We start from the raw sequence: 24953 nt of genomic DNA on the forward strand, positions 1-24953 counted from the left end.
GGTAAGGTGCGCATGCAATTTGATTTTATTTAGATGGATTCAGATACACTCGAAAAAATATTGGGTTGTTTTAAACCCAGGGCTGGGTAACTATTGGACAGAACACATTTCTGGGTTAAAATGACCCAAAAAATGGGTTATTACCCAACCTCTGGGTTATTGTTAATCAACCATGTTGAAACAACCCAGCCCTGGGTTAAAAACAACCCAATATTTTTTAGAGTGTAGTCTACTTTAATGAAACATTATGTTGTTTATGTAGTTTGTGTACCTTTACGAATTAGCGTGACAATATTTATGTTTTCAAAAGTGCAAGCAAACTGAAAACATCCTATATGTAATTCCGATTTAAAACAGTTGATTATGTTTATAATTTTGATTATGCTATTCACATTGTACTGCAAAGTTTTCTTACTGTTAAATGAGACATGAATGGGCTTCTGGTCTGTGCTTGTTCATGTGTTTTGAAGGAGGCGTGGCATTGGATGGCGATTTGAATGGAGGGTGGGATCATGATTTTTAGTGCTTTAGTGTTTTCACGGCAATCCTGCAGCCAAATTTGTGTCATTCGCATCGCCCCGCGCAAGTTCGTGTCTATTTGCATCTTTGCATTAACTGTATGTAATCTACTGTATGTGGACGCCACAATACACCTGCTGTTATTTTCTCCTGTCTGTTATCATCTGTGACAGATAGTGATGTAGTACTCGAGTTTTCCGAGATCGGTCTCAAGACCGATTTTTGCTTTCCCGGACTCATCTCGGACTCGTTCCTTTGAAGACTTGGTCTTGACTCGGTCTCAGACCACAGTGGGAGGAGAAGGGCTCGTAATTTCAGACCAAGTCCTCGAGACCAGTACATTTTTTATGTTCATATAAAAACCACACAACACATAACAATAATAATAAAAGCAATGTTGATGGGCATCATTTGAAAATGACATCCCATGGTGCAATGCAAAGCTACTGCCATCAGAGCCGTTTATTTATCTCTAGAAAAATAGGCAGAAGATGATGCATGTGGTAGGGATTTTTTTAATGATAGTAAAAGCATAGTCCAAATTAAGACGTTAAGACTGCTCCTCTAAACAATTCCCAATCTAGCTTAGCCTGTAGGCCTAACTGTTTATTATTAACTGGGGTGATATTAAATCATCAATATGAAAACTGACATGATTTTATGGTCTTGGTCTCGACTCCTAAAGGACTCAGACTTGCTTCATCAAAGACTCGGTCTTGACTCGAACTCGACTCTATTTGAAAACCAACGGACTCGGTCTCGACCCTTCAAAGACTTGTTCTTGACTCGGACTTGGCATAGGCGGTCTCGTCCCCATCACTAGTGACAGATCTGTGACCTGCCTTCACATCTGAATTCACCTGATGGACATCAACTGTTCTCAGATCACTGCTTCTGCTGGAAACATTGCTTGTTTTTATCAAGATCAGATCAAATCTGCCATCTTTACACACACACACACACATCTGCAAGATCAATGAGTGTTGTCAGTAAATACACACAGGACGACTCCACACAAGAAAATAAGACCATTATCTCCCTCGGAAGTCCTGACAACGCACAACTCTATGACAGCTTCATTAAACACGGTGTGAATATGAATCTCTCGTGTGTGTCTAATTTAATAGTGTCAAATAAACATCTCATCTGTATCATAATAACACAACAACACACTTCTACCTCATCTTTATAGCATGTGTTCACCTTAAGAAGAATCAGTCATTATTATCTTCAGATTACCTTAATAACACTATTACAGACCTTTGACATATGATCAGAACAGAACAAGGTGCCTGTTGAAATATTATTACTGATACTCAGTAAAGTGTGATATTCAAGAATCATTACAATTTAGTCTTAGTGGCTCTTTGGACAATATACGGCAATAAAATAAAACAAAGAAATAGAAAAATACTGAACAATCACATCAGCACTGCTGTCTGTCCACACACCCAAAAAAAGGATAAATCATATTGTTTAGAGTTTTTTAATTCAATAACCTTATACTTCATAAAATATGAAACTGCATTGAAAATGTTTGCTTCATCGACACATACATATATGTATCCTTAAAAGATTAATGTGTAATTATTTGTTTCTTATATACTTTCTTTGCTCTTATTATAATAATTAATGCAAGAGGATTTTTTCAGGTACATTCATGGTTAGAAAGTGACAGCAGGGGTCGAGTGAAATCCTGGCGGTCAAAGTGACCAAATATCCAAAAATAACAGCGCAAACAAACAGTCTGATGGTGTGAAGAGATGCTTCATGCATTATTCACTGTGTCTGTGTCTCTAAACTTCAGTCTTTGGGGGATTGTCTGACATCCCGGATGAATAATTAAATTCTGACCTTTTGTCCTCATTAAATATGATGGGGGGCAGGCGGCTCTGTCAGGAACAGCACTGATATCAAACAGAGACCCTGGAAGAGCCCAAACCAAACATTCATGTATGCTTACAAGTGTCATGTGCTGCAGGTTTCATTGGGGAAACAACATATGAAAATATAAAACATTATGTTATTGCTGATTTCACTATACAACATTGTGTCTGACTAGATCAATGGTTTAAAAAAGAGAAACGGCAGTGAAAAAATTATTTTGACCCAAATTAAATTTAACATAATTAAAATTTGCACATTTAATCCATTAAAATATAGTTTTTGGTTTTGATGAAAAATAAGAAGTGGTTTCTAGGTTTTAAATGAACTAATGTTGAGTCTCATTGATATCTATCAGTTATTTAGTGTTGAAAGAGAAAGCATTACACTGTTTTATTTAAAAGCATTTACATTGGAAATGTTTGTGCCATAATCAGCATCTGTTTTAGTTGATTGTTAGTTATGGCTAGCTTGTTAATGTGTGATGTTGCTGTAGTATAATTTATATTTATGAATTTGAGTATGACTAACATGATAATAGAAGCTTTGCTGAATTTAACTAATTTCTTTACTCAGATCAACTCAATTTAATTTTGCTAAGGTAACTCAAAATAATAAGTAAGTTCAACTAAATTCATATATCTATATATAATTGTGTGCAACCACTTAAAATATTGAGTAAATTCAATGAATCATTTTTTCAGTGAGCTTTTGTGAAACAATCAAAGATTCTGAATGCTTGATTCATTTCCACTTTGATGAGTCAATTTAATGATTCATTTGAGCTACATGACTCAATGATTTAACATGCTTTTGAATATATACATATTCTATATATTGCTCCATATTATATGCTACATTATTATTTGGTGGGTTTATTTAACCTGATAAGGAACACTGTGCCGTACACGGCACACCCCCTCCCTTGCACGTGAGGCTGCATTACGTCATTGTAACTTTGAAGCATTAAACCTTCAAAATATACGGTCATGCGGCACATCGTTGTAAAGCTTAGACTTTCGGAATTCCATTAAGCGCACACACAAAGCATAATATGATTTTTAGCAGTCATAAAACTGTAATCTATTTGTTAGTTAGCTGAACCGGGCGGCGCCGATTTAGGATATTTATTTACCTTCAAAATCTTCCCATTATCCACTTCGGTGAAACTGTCCAAAACAAATTGTTCATAAATCCCCAAAAGTCCAATGAAATGGAATATCCAAGCCTTTTAATCCAAAGCGATTTGTTCATCTCACAATCTTGACATTTCTGACCGAATTACGATATAAATAGTGTATACAATTAGTTCAATAACGGACATTCGTTCGAATCTCACTTTCCAGTCACGATTTATAATGAATATATTCAGATGTCACGTTTATTGTGCAACGTCTGAGGAACAAATACGCCCCCTTGTGGAATTTCTGCCGTTCCATAAGGGGCTACTAAAAGATGATTATAATTTTAAACCTGTATTTTATCCATTTGATTTGACATTTTGAATCTGTTACCATTCAATAACTGAAAAATAACAATGATTTTTTTTAATCCAATTCAGAGCAAACACATATTATAGCTACAGGGGCTGTACGATACTGAAGACGCAATAAGTGATGACTTGCTCATAATGTGATATGATAATGCTTTATGTTTGTAAAATATATTTAAATTATATTCAAATAGGCTTGTAAAACAGAAAATTATATAACCAACACAAGTTTAACATGAAAAAAGCAAGTGTCACGATTTTAGCTTTTTTTAGTCTTTAAGCTATCTGCATTGACCTTAAAATTATATTTATCATAATCAAAAGCATTCAGTTATTGCAAGCCATTGTGATATGCAAAAATGTTATGATATTAAGGTCATTTTGATATATCCAGCAGCCCTAATGATATCAACTAAACACAACTATTAGAAACAGACAGTGCTGATATACAGAGATGAAATCATAGTCACTATATCAGTCATGTATGATTCATTTCAAAACATCTTTGTAAAGAGATGTGAAGACACTGTTGTACACGTTATTTACTGGCAAACAATTCTTCTCATCAAAATTCTCTTTATTCAGTCTGCCGCCATGTTAAGCACATTCATTTCTAACTTAATATTAAACGGCTCTCTAAAATGCTTTTTGATTCAGTTTGGCCAGTCGCAACTTAACCTTTTTTTTAGATAACAACCACTCACGACTAATAACACACGACTGCAAATCATTTTGAAAGGTACAGTTTAATAATACACAAAAATTTATTTTAATATTAAACATATATGACCTATGATTAAACCAAATAAGGTGATTGTGATATTTAAACGTCTTGTTGTATCTTAAAACCGAAAGTTAATGCGTTTTCCTCACAGAAGGTCTGCATTCAGAAAAAAATAGCAAAACAAATATTTAAAGCTCATGTAACACACGCTGTTTCTGCATTTCTGATGTTAATCTGGAGTACCTATGGAGTAGTATTACATCCTTTATATCTCCGAAGAGTCTTTAGTTGAATTAGATTTAAAAAAGAAAGATTAGCTTTACCAAATCTTTCCGATAACGTATGAAAAAATGAAGAAGGAGGAGTTACTACTGCGGGAGGAGCGAGTACGAGTCATGCAACACTTTATACAACACTGTTTAACTTATGATTCACTACATGTTTGTGTCATTTATATAATATGCACACGCCTGTTTCCAACATAAGACAGAAGTCTTACTTACCGCATGCAACTCATGACCCGGTTGGGACTTTTCAATGAAATCCAGCGCATCAAACACGCACACAAAACTCCGCTGCTACCCCGGATCATAAACTATATCCATTGTTTCCATAAGGCTGACTTTCTTCTCCTTACATCCAAAAACACACTTCTTCTTTCGTGCCATTGTTGAGTCTTGATATTAAACAAAGCTGTCACGTGATGTGATGTTTGCAAGTTCTCGCGTCTCCCACTGATTGACGGGTGGGTGGGGTTTTCCGGGAGAAGTACCCATAAAAACAAGTGATAGGTATAGAAAACCCCTGAAACGTCAGCTGGACCCGTAATCGAAAAAAAACTTTCCGAAACTTGTACGAACCCTGGCGAAGTGCATTCGGCACACTCTGTAACACACCCAATTCTGCAGAAGGCATGAAATAATTGAACCACCCCTTTAAAATCAATATTTAATGTGCCTCACCTTATTTACAATAGCTGTTTAATAATGTACTGTAATACCGGATATTAAATAATCAACGTTGAGTTTGTTTATGGAGAGACAGTTGACCTTGAGGTGGGGCTGTTGACATGCATTTGACATCTTTGATCTCTTCAACTGAAATTCTCTCAGTCTTAATCTTCCCCAAAGCCTTTAGGCTCACATAATTGGGTATCTGCTGAATATATATGATATTGTATATATGTTGTTCTGAGATTGCAATTTTATATTCATGTGTGGTTTCATTTTAACGATCAAGGTGTGATGTGTCTAATTTCTGTTATTGTAAGATAAAGTGTATCAAAATTAAGTGCATAACTAATCTACACTTCTGCGAGAGGTGTGTCTTCCTAAGGAGATCTAGTTTACAGTTGGCTAACAATCCCATTTGGTGCTCCAGGACACAAGAACCTGACCAACCAAATCCTGATATGAGACTTTAAGCTGTGTATAAAAGGTGGCCTGGCAAAATATTCAGGGAGGCATTCTGTCCCCAGAAGCTCCCACACTCTGTGTGTATTAAAATATAATGGAAGAAATCTTTAACAAGAATCTTCCCCACACTTTGTGTGTCTTTGGTTCCCAGGTATAATTTTACTTTGTGACTGTTTATTTTCTATGCTGAGCTTTTGGTTGTTAATGTTTTTGATTGATGGATTTAAATAACCAAATGATTGATTTAAGTGTATCCTGCCTGGCAAAATAAATTGTTAATCTTTATTCATTCTAAAACTTCATATCTTTTATTATATTCTCAGTGTTTAAGATAAATATACTGGAGAGGGCATAGATTAGTTGAATTACCTCTATTGAAATTATGACTGAATTAATTGCCTCCCTGTTTAAGGTTGAATGGAGAATTGCCTCAACCTAAAACATAGATGGATCCTCTTATTTTCAATATGTTTTGGAGAAACCTCTTACTTTAAGTTAGCCCAGCTGTAGTCACCTGCCTAAGCACCTTAAAAAATCTTATTCTCTATGTGAGTAAATATAAATTGTGATCAGCATCAGAATAATATTGGCAGGGCCGGAGTGGGACTCATTTTCAGCCCACTTTAGTTCATGACTTATAAGCCTACATAAGTCTGCAATAAGGCACTGTTTTTGCAGCTTTGCAATTAATTGCATTTTTCAAATTTTCTAAATTTTAATACCTATTATTCAAGTAAACTTATTTAAAGACTACTGAAAGGGAACAAATGTGTTCATGTTTCCCCCTATATCTATTTTAAAACAATGGTGGGTCTTGAGATTACCTGTTGGGTTTGTAAACCCCTGATATACAATAAAGATTTTAATAAGCCTATGCAGGGAAACAGATAAAAAAGTAGTACAGATCATTGCAATAACGTAAGGTATAACATTTTACTTCAGAAAACATCATAATCATATGAAACTTACTTTTTTCCAATAAACGTGATTAAAAGAAATGATTTAAATTCATTTTTTTCCATCAAATAGATTTTTTACTCAATGATACACAATAATTAATGACTATTCATAGACGATTCATTGTTACATCTAGATAAAAAAATATGATTGTAGATCTGTTTCCTTTAGAGGTCATTTGTATCAAGTCGTGCTCAAGTTTTTTTTTTAAACTAGACGTGCAGCCAGTGCAATCAAACATAGACGAGTCTAAAACAACACATCCTCATCCCATGGCGTCAATATTTGACGCCACTTGACCATGCGTCAATATGTTACGCGGAGGGTATACCCTTCGCGTCATTTTTTGACGAACTGGGGACTTCAATACTATTAGGTACGCGAAATTAAACAGTTGTCGCCTGACATTGGGGTTAGGGATAGGTTTGGGTAGGGATGTCATTATGTAAATCTAACCCTAAACCGACGCGAAAATGGTAAGAAAATGGTACGAAAATAGGAAAGAGAATGCAACGGACTCAATAGTATTGAAGTCCCCAGTTCGTCAAAAAATGACGCGAAGGGTATACCCTCCGCGTAACATATTGACGCATGGTCAAGTGGCGTCAAATATTGACGCCATGGGGTGAGGATGGGCTGTCTAAACAACACAGTCTCACACCCATGGCGTCAATATTTGACGACACTTGACCATGCGTCAATATGTTGACGCGGAGGGTATACCTTTCGCGTCACTTTTTGACGAACTGGGGACTTCAATACTATTAGGTACGCGAAATTAAACAGTTGTCAACTGACATTGGGGTTAGGGATAGGTTTGGGTAGGGATGTCATTATGTAAATCTAACCCTAAACCGACGCGAAAATGGTAGAAAATGGTAAGAAAATAGGAAAGAGAATTTCGCGTACCTGATAGTATTGAAGTCCCCAGTTCGTCAAAAAGTGACGCGAAAGGTATACCCTCCGCGTCAACATATTGACGCATGGTCAAGTGTCGTCAAATATTGACGCCATGGGGTGAGACTGGGTTGGTCTAAAACAAAACTTGTGTTCACAGGTGTCCGCTTTTTCATGTGTTTTAGATGTAATGGACCCTAGCGCAAAAAATGGACCCGGGACGCCATCAATTTAGGCATGAAGTGGCAGGGACATTTCCCATAATTTGCAGGTACGTGGATACATGCTGGCAGCCTACGGACACCAACCTTCAACCCACGCTGGAATGACAACAATGGCCCTCGTGGCCAAAAAACCTGCCCGGCCCACCGGGAATTCTCCCGGTTCTCCCTATGGCCAATCCGGGCCTGAATATTGGTGATTTATAAATTGGAGTCAGATAATAACTTAACCACAGAGGTCAAAGTAATAAATTGAAACTTAATAAATGGAATTATTTATTAATTAATAAATGGTACCTTACATTACAGTCAGCAGATTGTTATTGCAAAATACAAGACTGATCACACTGTCTCGGTTTATTTCTGCGATAACAACCTGCTGCCTGTACATTAGCCCTTACATAACATTTATACAAAACTTTGGGGTTCATATGGGGTTTTACTTCTAACAATACTTGCACAACCAACTATCACATCAATAGCTTGTTATCACTCTTTATGAAGTAAATGTTCATGTCTTGAAAAAATATTGTATTGTTGCACTATATTGGTGTTTTAAAGAACAGTAAACATGCTTACAACATAAGAAATTAGGAACATGCTTATGTCCAAAACAGATTTAAGGTACACACTGCAAAAAATGATTTTCAAGAAAAAAAATTCTTAGTATTTTTGTTTTGTTTTCAGTAAAAATATCTAAAAATTATTTTAGTTTTTAGCCCAAAAATATCAAATTTAAGTGATTTGGTGCATAAAACAAGCAAAAAAATCTACCAATTGGGTAAGCAAATTTTTCTTGAATTTAATGTTTAAGAAAAATGTTCAAGATTTTCTTGCTTACCCCACTGGCAGATTTTTTTGCATGTTTAATGGACTAAATCACTTACATTTGATCTTTTTTGGTTAAAAACTAGACTTATTTTCTCATAGAAAAGATATAGAGTCATTTGGCTCATCAAGAAAAAGCATCTTAATTTAAGAATTTTTTAGATATTTTTACTGAAAACAAGACAATAATACTAAGATTTTTATTCTTGAAAATCATTTTTTCCAGTGCACAATGCGCTATTCTCATTTCAAATTAGGTCATATGTCCCTTCTCATTTTAACAATCCATGATTTCGGAGGTTCTTTATCCTGTGAAAATTTGTTAAATTTTGATAGCTGAATGACAGCATCCTGATACATAACAACAGGTGTAATGCTGTTTAAAATCAACATGGTGGCGGACTGAAGAAAGCATAAATATTGTGTTGACTGCCATTATAACTCTTGATTTATTTCATAGTTCTACGCCGGGTTAAAGAGCAGTGCAGGGATTGCAAACATTTAAACTGAAGTGTATTTATGATCAGAGATAAAACTCATTGTGATCAGTGTGAAGATTATACTCATACACAATCATTGTGCTAGATTAAAATCTTCTGTCTCTGATTCTCTCTCTCTCTCTCTCTCTCTCTCTCTCTCTCTCTCTCTCTCTCTCTCTCTCTCTCTCTCTCTCTCTCTCTCTCTCTCTCTCTCTCTCTCTCTCGCTCTGTAGGAGAAGATGTGAAGTTTTCTTTGAAGTCTGTGTGTTGGGTTTCGTTATGTCTCGCTGTATCTTTGCTCTCAGGTAGACCTCTACAAAGCAGAAATCATGTGGCGTCGCGCACACACGTCGTCATCCTGCTGTCTGTCTGCACACCACACATATCACACGACTGCACGTCAATACATTTCTGAATGTTCAGACAACAAATCAGAGTAACTCTCTTAATACAACTGATAGCTGTAGTCTTGCACTTGGATCTGTCACTTACACAGTAACAGCTATGATGTGAAGCACATATTCACCAGATATCACTGTACACCAACTGTTAACATCCGTTCACACATCAGGGATTACTTCTTCTAGCAGAACGATGCCACTTCATTAAATCATTATTTAAAGGAGTTGTATGTAGGTTTTTGACTGTACTAAATTAAAAAATATATACTTTTTTATATATTGCTTTATAAAAAATATGCTTTACTTGAAAAGCTGAACAAGGCTTTCTTCTTACATCTTAAAACACAATTCTTCTTCTTTCATGTCGCGTGCAGTGACTTTTACTCAAAGGAACAATGATAATGAGCGTCATCCTCGCTCTCACTTTGATTGACATGTGGGTGGGCTTTTCCGGGGGAAATGCCCATAAAAAGTATATGGGGTCAATTATACATAACGGGTACCCATGTTCGAAAAAACCTTCTGAAACTTGTAGGAAAGAGAAGAAGTACGTTTGGACAAGAAATTCTGCTTCACACACTCAATTTTTTGAAACATTTCTCAACCAATCAGAATAAAGCATTCAACAGCCCTATGGTATACTGTAATGGGAATATAAACAATGTGCTGTGCTTAACAATGTTCAGAATCTAGCTCAGTCTTTTATTCTGTATTATAAAAAAGCATCAAGTCATCATGAACATCATCTTTGTACCTGTAAATAACTTAATATTATTATTCACTGTTATATCCTGAATCATGTTTATCATTTAATTTTGTCTGAGCAAATGAACAAGCAAACAAGCCTCCAGAAGTTCAGCTGATCAGATGAAGAGGATTAATGATATTTGACTGCATACAGACAGCTCGCACAACCCGACTACATGCTGTTCAAACTATTGTACAAACCTAACAAGAACCCCATGCAGTTTGCTCAATATTTTAGGTTTCCAGGAAAATATCTAATATATCATATAAGAAATGTATATGATATTTATTTGAAAATAAGTGAGGTCACACTTCAAAACATCATTTAAACAGATCTGTTTTATGAACACATGCCTTTATTTAATGTTTAATAACTTTTTGTTCAGCTAAGAAGAACACGATAGAAATAAGCAGCTTTTAAAAGCCAAGCAGTCATAACTTTCATCAGGATAAAAACTAACTTTCTCACTCCTCATTTCATTCAATGACATATATGACAAAAACAACATCAATGTAGCCAAATCTTTAAATCACATTAAAGGGCACATATTATGATGTAATTTAAGATGTAATATAAGTCTCAGATGTACCCAGAATGTGTCTGTGAAGTTTCAGCTCAAAATATCCCACAGATCATTTATTATGTCATGTCCAAAACACCCCTGTTTGGGTGGGAACAAAAGAGCGCTGTTTTAATGTCTGTACCTTTAAATGCAAATGAGCTACAGCTCCTCACTTCCTTACAAACAGACAGTGAGTGCTTAAAGTTAAAATAGATCTGATTAATACAGTCTGAGACAATGGTATCCAGTGGACAGAGTACAACTCAATGAGGGTGAAAACTATGGACTGTAAGTGGGCGGGGCTTCATCAGTGTGACCTCACAATGATAAAAGAATCAAATGGCATGTCTAATGAGACTGCTTTGGTTTAATGAGGATTAAAATACAAGGAGCGGGTGGATTTTTTTCATCATAGGGTGGGTGTGTTCACAACTGCCAAATTTCACCTAAAGTAAATTAATTAAGCTGCTTAGTTTGCACTCTTAAAATAAAATGTACTGCAAGGTTCTTAATGTTGGAAGAAGGTTATTTTAAAAATGTTTCCACTATGAAGAACCTTTATGGCCTTACTGTGAGAGAACCAGACTTGTGACACAAAAGTTAACTTGTGTTCACAACATACTGGGATGGGTGGGTTGAATGCAGAATACCATTGGCCATATACTGTAACTAATGAGAAGAAATCTGGCAGCCTATTATATAATGAAGACACACACACCAATTCTTTATGCAAAACATCACACATCCTTCAAACATCACACAAACATATTTAAAGATACAAACATTCAAACCTGTACAAATATTCAGACTCTTGCACATTCAGCTCTGTTCCCCTGCAGATTTTGGATCGGATCTCTTCTCAGGATTGTGGGAACGCGGCGGACAGCAGAACCATCTGTAGTGTGACTGTGTGTTCCTGCTCGCTGGTAGAACGCCAGCGCTGAGACTCTCCGTACGAACACACACTGCCTCGCACAACCTGACAGCACAGTCTGTGTGCGTCATCAGAGCCCAGCGGTACACCGACATCACCGGCCCACCTCACAATAACTGAACGCGGCAGTCAACGAAACTACAAACGCAACATAACAAACAACGGCACATGAGATCAAATCTCAACCATACATGCTGACCATATGCCAACAATACAAAAAGATTGCATGTTCCTTTTAGGTGTATGTTGTGTGGCACAGAAATGACCCACTTGCCCTTTAAATCTCCTGCTTAGTTACCACAGTAACTTTAGAAGTGCCTCCTTCAGTTTCAGAAAAGAGGAGCACAATAATCTCTCAAAATATGCTTACATTTCCAGGAACTACATTTTTACAACACCATGTGATTTGAGCTCATTGTTTTACTGATCAATAACTTTACTGTATGTCAACAGTTGACTTGTGCACTGATGCATTAGTAAATTCTCCATTAAGTGAGCAGCTAAAAGCATTTGTGTAAAACATTATCAGCCCATGTTCTCTTAGAAATCAAACCTGTGACCTTGACTTTAGAAGCACACGCTCCTGATGACACACCTTGATTTCTGTGATATGCGACGAGCACACAATGCACCCAACACACTGTAACGGATCTCAGGTTTCGGAAGAAGAACAAAACTGCAATCGTTCCTGGGTTTTAGCCAAAATATGAGGAAGAGCATTGCTAGAGTATTGCAATATTAACATTAAGTCAAAACTATACAACAGATTTATAAATTAAAGGTTTAATAACAACACTGACTTAAAGGGCACCTATAATGCAAAATCCACTTTGACAAGGTGTTTGGGCATAATGTGTGTTGGCACACCCACAACCACCCTACGATGAAAAAAATCCACCTGCTCCTTGTTTTTTAAACCCAATTAAACCAAAGCAGTCTCATTAGACATGCCATTTGATTCTCTTAGCAATGTGAGGTCACATAGACAAAGCCCCGCCCACTTACAGTCTTGCATTACTAAAGTTTCCACCCTCAGTGAGTTGTACTCTGTCCACTAGATACTATTGTCTCAGACTGTATTAATCAAATCTATTTGAACAAAAAGCCTCACTGTATGTTTGTAAGGGAGTGAGGAGCTGTAGCTCATTTGCATTTAAAGGTACAGACATGAAACTGCACTTTTTTGCACCCACCCAAATAGGGTCATTTTGGACATGCTATAATAAATGATCTGCGGGGTATTTTGAGCTGAAACTTCACAGACACATTCTGGGCACACCTGAGACTTCATATATTACAACTTGTAAAAAGGCCATAATAGGTGCCCTTTGAAATGGTTACACTATAAATGCCGGAAGTGGTAAATAATACATAGTACAATCAACTGTTTCCAATGTGCATGAAATATTACACGATAGGATAGAGAACAGAGAAAGAAAGTTTTGAAGAAAGGGAGTCACCATTGAAAACTGAAATCTTGGCCTATTGGGCTGAACCCCAGAGCTCAGGTAAAGAAGAAGAGCATAGAGAACGAGCAGAGCTCATGGAGACCTGCCGAAGAAGAAGAAGAAGAAACGAAAAAGCCAGAAGCATATGCAAACATTGTCTTATATCCACCTTGACCATGTGACCAAACCCAACGTAATGCATTCAAACTGACCAATCAAAAGATCACATTTAACGCCCACTGTACTGGATAAACAGCTCTGCCAATAGTCTTTGATCACTATCAGTAAGCACAAGACATGCAGATGGTTCAGGAGGAAAACAGGGGTTGTGAACGAGTAACAAATTTCTACATTTTCAATCTTACAACACAGACTCAAAATCAAAGCTGAATTAGACATGTCTAGTTTGGCGGATTTCTCTTTCATTCTGGATTTATGATATATAACCCTGACAAGCAGGATTGGAAAGTATGAATATAAATTCTGCAGACAGTCGGTGACCCAGCTGACCAGCGATGGAGTCTAACCGATGAATTTCGACACTATCATTTGTCATGTCTCAGATCAGTCACAAAGGCCGTTCTCATACAGATCTTAGTTATGTGATGTAAATCCCAAGGTGGAAGGAATAAATGTGACATGGACATAATTGAAGGGAAAAAAGAAAAGCAAATGAAAAACTGAAGGACAAAGACAATTTTATTTTCTGTCTGATCACAGTCTGTCATGTAGACATGGAGTGTTTACACACACACACGTGCACACACACACACACACACACACACACACACACACACACACACACACACACACACACACACACACACACGTGCACACATACACACACACACACACACACACACACACACACACACACACACACACACACACACACACACACACACACACACACACACACACACACACACACACACACACACGCACGCACACACACACACACACGTGCACACACACACACACACACACACACACACATGAAATAAATCAATCAAACTTCAAAGATGAGGTGAACTTATAAACACAGTCTGAAATAAGAATTTAATTCTGGAATCTGGATTAATGTAAATGTTTTTTTAACTGCAGTGATGTATATCACATCCTACAGATTTCACATAAACTGCACAACATATAAATATGCTGAATGCATACTTGGGTCATACATAACAAATTAATGCATTTAAATCTAACATCAAAGATTAAATTTGCCTTTATATGCAGTGATGGTTTATCGTTCAGATTAACACTAAAATGTAACTTTGGCCACCTGTTTACAAGAACCACATACAAATCTTGCTTTAACCCCAAGCAACTCTTACAGAATACAGCACACATCATTCAAACCAAATTGCTTTGAAATAAATAATCAGAAATAAATGTATCACTTATTACTTGGAACCACACCTCCCTGGAATATCCATCCAACCTAAATTGAACCTGATTTCATTCATTTAAATATTAAAACTAACCTGATGGTACTGTGAGTGGCATTTACAATGGTACAAAAATTAGTTACTTTGTTATTTATATTACTGTAAGATCAGACTTTTTTGTCAGTGCTGGAAAGTCACCAGCAGGTTTTACATTAATACAAAATAACTGTAGTGAGCATGAATAGTATAGTATGCATACTGTAAGTTTTATAACCGGTTAGAGTTTGAACCAACAACCTGTCAGGTCAGCAGCTGAAATCTTTAACAACGAGGTTTTCTCTCTCATACAGTATCTACTGTAGGTAAGTGTTTCCAGTATTAAGCCATTCATGTAGTAATAAAGGAAAGTATCGGAACCAACCTGTCCAGATGATGATGATGATGGGGATCTGTGATCAGATCAGATCATTTCAGCACCGCGGAAAGGACGAAGCTGCTCGATATCCAGCGTTTTACGATCTGATGCCGATCTTCAGATTCTGATCCAGTCCATATGTCTGGTCCCGTCCGCTACACGCGCTTTCTTTCGCGCGTCTTAAAGATTTCTCTCGTAATTGTCTGAGATGCGCGGCCGCGTGTGTATGTGCGCGCGCGGGATCTGCTGGGAAAGTCTCTGGAAAACTGTCAGGAATTTTGAGTTTCTTTGTGATGAGGATCGGATCGGGACTGAAACTCTCACAATACAGACGAATCAGCGGTGGTGCGGCACGAGAATGAGAGATGCTAGAAACGCGCCGCCTCTTAAAGCGCAACGAGAGCGCAACAAATCAGCCGAGAGAGAGAGAGAGAGAGAGAGAGAGAGAGAGAGAGAGAGAGAGAGAGAGAGAGAGAGCAGTAACATCTACTTTTTACATTTACAATTAAAAACAGTATAAAAAAATAAGTGCATTAGAAATAGGCTAAATGTAGCCTACACACAGTACTAAAAAGTAAATGCATAGGTAACATATTGTCATTTAAAACACAGCAAATTAGCACATTTTATGCAAAGTTGTTGTGTGCTAATCAGATGCGAGTCGCGCAATGATGCAGTATATATTAGCAATAATGCAATACATTTATCAACTGCACATCATGAGAAACTACTCTTGATCAAACACAATCCATCTGAGAAGTGTTCTGTCTTGTTAGTGTTCAAAATCTCATGTTAAAAGTCAACATTTATATTTATATATTTAAGTTATTATACCCAAGTGATTGTTGTTATTGTGATATTGTCTATTTTTTGTAATTTCTTGTTTTATAATGCTTTGACAATATGTTTTTTATTTAAGAACAATAACATTGCATGCATATAAGAGGATCACAATGTGCTTATTACTGTATTACATTCAAAATATTTGCCAATAGATCAAATCAAAGAAAGAATAAAAATAAACAACAATATGGGTATAATAATAAATCAATAAAAGAAAAGGTTTGTATACCTAAAGTACTTTAAATTAAGTCGAGGGGACATGACACAATCAATCAAAAGTCACAGCCAATCAGAGAAGCATGTAGGCGGATCTCTCTCTCTCTCCAGGAATATTATATTGATTATATATTCTCGCCTGGACTAAACTACACTCTGTGACCAAGAAACAGTAATATTGAGAAACGGCTATTACATCTATTAAGTTATTTAAAGGTCACATTCTTACTGATCCCAATTTTCTAAACCCTAGGTAGTGTGTAATGTTGCTATAATATCATAAATAATAGCTGTAAAATGATAGAGGTCAAAGTTCACTGCCAGGCGATACATTTTCTTTAACAGAATTCACCTTTCAAAGCAGCAAATGACCAGTTTGGACTACAGCCCTCTACTTCCTGCTTTAATGACGTCAGTAAAACAGTTTTATGACTAAACTCCGCTAACGGCAAGCTAAGCTGATATCGAATCACAACACACTAAAAAAATGAAACAATCAGAACTCGGTACGTATTTCTGAAGGAGGGACTTCATAGAACAAGGAAGACGACAGCCCGTTTAATATCACTCAGTTGTTGTTTGTTACTGTATGTAAGTAGTTCACTCTTTATTGTATTGTTGTGTGTAGATGTGTTTGACTGTCTATCTTGCTCATTTGTAAATTCATTTATTTAAAAAAAAAGATTGCAAAGGTTAGAATGGCCGCTGTAGACCCGCCTCCCATGTGAAAGAGCCAATCGGCAACTGTTGAATCCTCTGGAGAGGGACTTTGTGCAGAGGGGCGAGGTCAAACGATTTGTTACGGTTTTCGGGTTGAACGACATGTTTCCTGGAAACAGTGTGCACCAGGTATGAGTTATGTTTTCTCTTGTTTGGTGGGTGTGTCAGAACTGCAGTCCAATCAGCAGCAACATGTAAATAAACCACGCGGTAGAGACAGCTGGCACAATGGGTCCAAATTGCTATGTTGTCTTTCATTCTGGATGACAAGGGCAGTGATGGTAACATCAAGTGTATTTTACAGTATTAAACACGTATTTTATAACGATTAAATCAGGCTCCTGAAATATTTCAAAAAGAACACAAAGATTGGACTTCTCAGCTAGTAACAACTTTTGCTCATCAGAACAGGCTGTTCAACGCATCACCGTTTCTGCTTAAAAAAGTTGTGCAACTTTTTGTTGGGACTGAACGCAGCCCTGGAGGCAAAGAAAATAGTTAAGTTTTATTATTAGGGCGTGTACAATCTGAAATAATGTTATTGCACACATATACTGTATACAGAATCTTCAATTTTGTAAAATAAACCTACAGGAGATCATCAGATATTCTGAAGATATTGTGAAGCTGATACTGTTGATGGATGCTCCAAACGAAGTCCCTTCAGGGAAGTCGCGGCCATGTTTGCAATGTTATTTCAGTCAAGACTATTAATGTACTTGAATGGGGAAAGCCAGATATCTTTAAACTTGTGTGTTAAAATTACAAATAAATAACATGTTTATTACAATTCTGATAACATGTTTCCAACAATTAAACCTGACATCAACTATACCATGAAGTTCAAACTTCGCTAAAAAAATCATTTTTTTCAAGGTCGTTTCAGGTATTGAGCATGTGCACAGTGATAGGTTGGCAAGCACCTCACATGACTATAAAGCCCCTACCCCAGAGACCTGTCAGTTTTTATCAATTTTGATTGGTTACTTTAACACTGGGAGGACTGGAGCATTGCATTGCCTTCCCTACTACAGTATAACTCCACTTTTACTCAAGTATCTGATTCTGAAAAAGCAAATCCAACACAACATCATGAAATATTCAAAGTGATTAAGACTTTATAAGATGTAACATAAATACATATGGTAAAGCTTAACTTTGCATTCTTAGTGGCATCATCCTTCTTCCAACATTAGAAACAAGCAGCTAAACATTACTTTCAACAAGATCCCTGTCCTTAATCTATAATTCTGCACATTTACAAAGAGCCTGTTAATGGACTGCCTGTTACTGGGACAAGTTGTAAAAAAGTATACTGTACCTGCAACTTTTAGACCAAACTCTCATTTCATTTCACACAAACCAAAATCTTTAATTTCTTAGATTTTTGACAAAATGAATGAATAGTGTTTTACATATTTACACTCAGGGTAAAATATGAGAATAAAGGATTTTAATGATAGTTCTTTACTATCTAACACTGGTGTCATATTAACACTAAAAAATAATGCCAAGTAAACAGAGTCTCTCTCTCTCTCTCTCTCTCTCTCTCTCTCTCTCTCTCTCTCTCTTCCGGTGTTGCATGCTGGGAGTGAGTGTGGTGGTGTGTGAGGCACACGAGTGTGTGAGCGTGAAGTTTTTTCCAAACTTTATCTTTAATTATTATTATTTTTTTTTTTTCTCACGTGCTGGATCACTGATATATGTTATGCAGTAAAGTTTTGCGAGGGGTTTTGTTTTGCTAAGCGTGATGGCTGCGTTCCCTGCGGGGGAAGAGCCATCTCTGTCGCGACGGAATGGTTTCAGGTGTACTCCCGAAGCAGGCACAGCGATTGAGGAGGTGCTGTTAGCAACAGGAGAACAGGTAGGCCATGAAAACATTGTTTCTGCGTCTCGCATGAACAAAGCAGTTGTCGTCTTTCTAAAAAATGAGCAACTAGTTATCAGGATCATTGAAAGTGGCATTTGGGTGAAGGAAGCATTTGTATCCGTTACACCTCTTTTTGCTCCAGCCACAAAAGTTACAATTTCTAACGTACCCCCGTTTATTAAAGATGACGCGATTGTGCGAGAATTAACTAGATTTGGAAAAATGGCTAGTGCTGTAAAGATGGTTCCCTTGGGTTGTAAGTCTGCCGAACTTAAGCATGTTTTGTCTTTTAGAAGACAGGTGTTTATGTTTTTGATTGATCCTACTAGAACACTGGATGTCTCATTTCGAGTGATATGTGGAGATAGTTCTTATATGGTGTACGCGAGTACAGATACTTTACGTTGTTTTGAGTGTGGAGATATCGGCCATAAGAGAATGTTTTGTCCGCATAAACAACAGACCGGGGAAATAGCAGGGGCGGCGGGCGTGACAGGTGCGAGTAGCGGAGAGACTGCGGTGGAAATACCGCTGGTTGACGCAAGTGTTCAAAAAGAAGATGGAGTTGTTAATGGAGATAACGTAGGTGGTGATAAAGTAAACTCTTGCTCTGATAAACAACAGGCCGAGGATGAAACAGGGGTGTCAGGTGTTCCAGGTGTGAGTAGTGGAGCGATAGAGGTGAGTGTAAACTCGTCGGCCAGTATTGAGGGGGTAAGCGAAGATGTTTCGTCTTGTGGGGGTTCTGTTACTGATGCATTAAGTTTCACAGATGACAGAATGCAAGAAGACATTGCGTGTTCAAATGATGAAGCGGAAAAAGCGTCAGATGACGAGAGTTTTAGAGATGATGATTCATGTATTGATGTAGACGTCGGTAAATACGGAGACTTTTATTCTGTCGAACAGATAAATAGCTTTCTTGATAACACTAAGGGGAGGAGTATTGATGTTGAAGAGTATTTTCCTGACGTAGAGAAATTTATCGCTTCTGTAACGAAAGCTCGTAAAGAATGTAATCTTGATGTTTTGACGCAACAAAAACGGTTCAGACTAAAGAAATATTTGACAGCGGTCAGACAAAAATCTAAAAAGATGAAGGGAAAACGTAGGTCTACTAGAACTAGCTCTAAATAATCACACATGGGGGTTTGGCTTTTTTTGTGTTTTTTTCTTCTTTTTTCTTTTTCCTTTCCCCTTTTTATGGATGTTCTTAAAATAGGATCCTTAAATATAAATGGGGCAAGGGATAGAAGTAAATGGCCATTACTAAAAGAATGTTTAAAGCTCAAAGAAACTCAAATTGTTTTTTTGCAAGAGACCCATAGTAACGAAGACAATGAAACTGATTTAGGGTTGTGGTGGGAGGGAGATCACGTTTTGAGTCATGGTACCAACCTCAGTGCAGGCGTGGCAATTTTATTCTCACCCAGATGGAAAGTTAAAATTTTGTCTAAAAGCGAGGCAGTGAAAGGACGCCTGCTTGCTATAAGGGTAGAATTTAAAAATAGAGTTTTTGGGTTAATAAATGTTTATGCTCCTACAACGGGTAGAGAGAGAATAAGCTTTTTTCTTAAACTTAAAGATGTAGTTTCCACTTTTATTCATGAGGATTTTTTAGTAATAGGAGGGGATTGGAATTGTACGTTGGATTTTACGTGTGATAGAAATGGAGAAGAGCCCCACTTTTCATCAGCAGCATCTTTAAAGGAGATTATTACACATTTTGGCCTTACCGACATTTGGAGAGAGAGAAATAAAGATGTTAAGCAATATACATGGGTTAAAGTGACTGATAATAGGATCAGTGCAGCTCGGTTAGACAGATTTTATGTTAAGAATACAATGTGTAGCAGAATAGAAGAAACAAATATAAGTCCAAGTGCTATTTCAGATCATCATTTAATTCATTTAAAATTGATTATAACACAAACAACCCCTCACTGCTCTTATTGGCGATTTAGCAATAAATTATTAGAGAATCATGATTTTAAGGATAAATTTAGGGTTTTTTGGAACCATTGGACGGAACAAAAAAGTAATTATGAAAATCTTCTTCAATGGTGGGAGGTGGGAAAAGTTCAAATTAAAGTTTTCTGCCAACAATATTCATCACATGCTTGGGTTAGTTTAAAAAGAAAAATGTCTAAATTAGAAGATGATATTTCTGCATTATATAGCTCTTTGATTAATAGGAATGACATGGGAGTCCAGGAAAACTTGCTATCAAAGAGACATGAATTAAGGGGTATTTTACATGAAAAAGTAAAATCAGTACTTGTGAAAGCAAGGTTTACTTCCATTAATGATATGGACGCACCCACAAAATATTTTTTTAATTTGGAAAAGAAGATTGTTCATAATAATTTCATGCATTGTTTACGGAGACCCGATGGAAGTATTACCTCAGATCCTTTAATAATGAGAAGAACTGCTGTTGATTTTTATTCTAAATTATTTGAAAAAGAAGATGTTGATCTGAATGCAACATGTGAACTGTTTAAAGACTTACCAATGTTGGAAAAGAATGAAAGACTTTCTCTGGACTCTAACATTATATTTGAAGAAGTCACTGATGCAGTAAGACAACTGTCAACTGGTCGAGCTCCAGGACTCGATGGACTTACCGCGGAGTTTTATAAATCGTTTTGGGGGATAATTGGTCAGGATTTCTTTAAAGTCCTTGAGGAAAGTTATAAACGGGAGGAATTGCCAAAAAGTTGTCAAAGGGCAGTCCTTTCTCTTCTTCCGAAGAAAGGAGATTTGAGTTTGCTTAAGAACTGGAGACCTGTTTCCGTTCTCAATTCCGACTATAAAATATTGTCTAAAACAATTGCAAACCGTCTTAAGACGGTGTTAGGATTTTTGGTTCACGAAGATCAATCCTATTGTATTCCTAAAAGATGTATTTATGATAATTTGTTTTTAATGAGAGATCTTTTAGATTATTTAAAAGTGTATAATGTTAGTGCTGGTCTGATATCTCTAGACCAAGAAAAAGCTTTCGATCGGGTGGATCATCAGTATTTGTTTCATGTATTAAAGTGTTTTGGGTTTGGAGATAAGTTAATATCATGGATAAAATTGATGTATGAAGGATCAGTGAGCATGATAAAAATAGGAGGTGGGTTAAGTGTACCAGTTAAAGTGCAAAAAGGAATCAGACAAGGCTGTCCAATGTCTGGCCAACTGTACAGTTTGGCGATTGAACCCTTATTGTGCATGCTTAGAAACAAGCTAAATGGTTTAACTATAAGTGGCAGTTTAAAAAAAGAGCCTATTATATTATCTGCATATGCTGATGATATTATGGTAATCATTCAACAACAGGAAGATGTACAGATTTTAAAGGGGGCTTTAGACATCTATCAAAGAGCATCATCTGCTAGGCTAAACTGGGACAAAACAGAAGCTGTGTGGCATGGTTCCATTGAAAAGGGTAATATGGTTTTGCCAATACTCCCGAATAACATTCAGTGGGGATCAGTTGGGTTGAAGTATCTTGGAGTGTATCTTGGTCAAGAAGAATATAAGAAGAAGAATTGGGAGGGGTTAGTGGATAAGGTTGATGCGAGGTTGTCTAGCTGGAAATGGTTGCTACCCCAGCTATCATATAGGGGAAGAGCACTGATTGCCAATAATCTCATTGCCTCAATGCTTTGGCATAAATTCACGGTTGTGGATCCACCAGTGATGATAATCCAGGAGATTCAAAAGAGAATTGTTAACTTTTTTTGGTCTGGTCAGCATTGGCTGAGGGCTGCTGTTCTCTATCTCCCTGTACAGGAGGGGGGACAGGGATTGATAGACATTCGAGCCAGAGTGGCGGTTTTTCGACTGCAGGCTATCCAGCGCTTGCTATATAACCAACAACATAGATGGATGGAGATTACGTGTGCTCTGTTACGCAAGGCTGGGCGAATGGGTCTAGATAAACAGCTTTTCATTTTGGCCCTGGAGAGAGCTTCTCTTGGTGGACTGAATCCTTATTACCTTAATATCTTGGACTTATGGAAATTATTTTCTGTTTCGAGAGAATGGTCAAAACCAGGTCCATGGCTGTTTAACGAATCTCTTTTTTTCAACCCTCTTTTTCCTGTTGAGATTCTGAACTCTGAGACAATGAGGTCTAATATGACTAATGCTGGAATATCCATGTTCAGAGATTTAAGAAGAGGTGATGGGTGGATTGAACCTGAAGTACTTGCTGAAAAAGTGGGCTTCAAGTCCGTGCGTCTCGCTAAACGGGTGATAGATGACCTAGAAGCTGCACTTCCTTGTTCAACCAAAGACTTTCTCAGAGAGACCTGTATAGATGATGATACAGAGCTTGTTTCCTTTCCGGATTTTAACTTTTTGATGGAAAAGGACTTTCATGAGGAAGCTCCTGAAAAATTGCTATCTCTGAAGATTCCAGAAATGGGTTTGTTCAAAGATTTATCAAAGAGAACTTTGTACACAGCATGTGTCAAAATCATGAACTACCAAGACCTCAAAAATCAAACAGTCAGTAAATGGACTTTAGTGGTGGGGTCAGGCTCTTCCCCGAAAGGTAGCTGGCGGTCTCTGTACAAGAAACCCATTGAAAAGAGAGTGGGAGATCTTCAATGGAGAATTGTACATGGAGTTTTAGCCACAAACAGACACATAGCACGACTGAATCCTTTAGTTGGGGAGGGTTGTCCCTTTTGTAATACATCAGAAACTGTGATTCATACTTTTATGGAATGTTATCGCCTGAAAAACTTGATTGAGCTAGTGAAGGGTTGGAGTATACGTTTTTTGGGTTTGTTTAGTGTTTCTTTGTTTATTTATGGGCCAAAGTATTTGGTTGAAAACAGAAATAATGTTATTATTCTTAATTTTTTGTTTGGAATGGCAAAGTTGGCAATTTGGTGTACTAGAAAAAACAAAGTAGAAGAAAGTGGGTGCATTGATCCAATCTTATTGACAAAATGTTTTGTAAAAAAAAGGTTAACGATTGAATATGCTTTTTATAGCCTTACACACAATGTAGAGGGTTTTTTCCATATGTGGGGATGTGTGTGTGAACCTGATGAGAGTGGAAATTTTAATCTAAACATTTTCTAATGTGGTTATGAAGAAAACTGTATGAGACTTTGATATATATGACATTTAATTAATAAGAAAAAAAAAAAAAAAAAAAAAAAAAAAAATAATGGTTGTTTTAAATATATTTATGTAGTTTAAATCCCAAATGTAATCGGATTAATAAAGGGAGTTTCAAATGTCAATGTCTCTCTCTCTCTCTCTCTCTCTCTCTCTCTCTCTCTCTCTGTGGAAGCCGATCAAAGCTGTTCCTGCACTCTAAAAATGGCTGGGTTATTTTTGACCCATAATGGGTAAATATTGGACAGAACACTTGCTGGGTTAAAAATTACCCCATGCTGGGCCAAAAATGGCCCAATGTTGGGTTGTTGTTATGCAACCATGGGCTATAATAACCCAGCAGTTGGGTTAAAATAACCCAGCATTGGGTCAATTTTTAACCCAGCACGTGTTCTGTCCAATATTTACCCATTATGGGTCAAAAATAACCCAGCCATTTTTAGAGTGTGTGTCCATGGGCAACTTCAGTTAGCAGATGTAACGGTCCCTAGCTCTTATACAGACACCTCCAAAACAACAGATGCTCAAAAACCACAGAAACATTTAATCAGAAAATACCCATAAGGCAATGACCAAAATTATGTTTTATATATATGCTAAACACATTTTGTAGAAACTAAAGGTTAATTAAATATATTTTTGAATTTGAAATATATTTAGTTTTAACCTTCATATATTAACATATATTTCAAAATGTTTTTCAGGAGCAACAAATACATGTATAATTTTACAACCCATACGGCAAAAGATGTATTTTTCTTTGTCAAAATATAATAGATTTAAATATTAATAAATATAAGTTTGTATAAAATGTATAAAGTATGTATAAAATATACAATTATAAGTACAATTTTGCAGT

At 36.8% G+C, this 24953-nt stretch overlaps 1 protein-coding gene across 1 annotated transcript in view; it reads right to left on the minus strand.

The window, feature by feature from the left end:
• The window catches only part of chst8 (carbohydrate (N-acetylgalactosamine 4-0) sulfotransferase 8), a 181870-nt gene extending 166169 nt beyond the window's left edge, over window positions 1-15701 (minus strand). The window contains exon 1 of the mRNA XM_065257916.2: window positions 15322-15701. The gene's annotated coding sequence lies outside the window, so the exon portion shown is untranslated. The remainder of the gene's footprint in view (window positions 1-15321) is intronic.
• Between the last annotated feature and the right edge of the window lie 9252 nt (window positions 15702-24953).

The sequence above is a fragment of the Paramisgurnus dabryanus genome, chromosome 9 (assembly GCF_030506205.2).
Source record: "Paramisgurnus dabryanus chromosome 9, PD_genome_1.1, whole genome shotgun sequence".
In the NCBI taxonomy this organism is placed as follows: Eukaryota; Metazoa; Chordata; class Actinopteri; order Cypriniformes; family Cobitidae; genus Paramisgurnus; species Paramisgurnus dabryanus.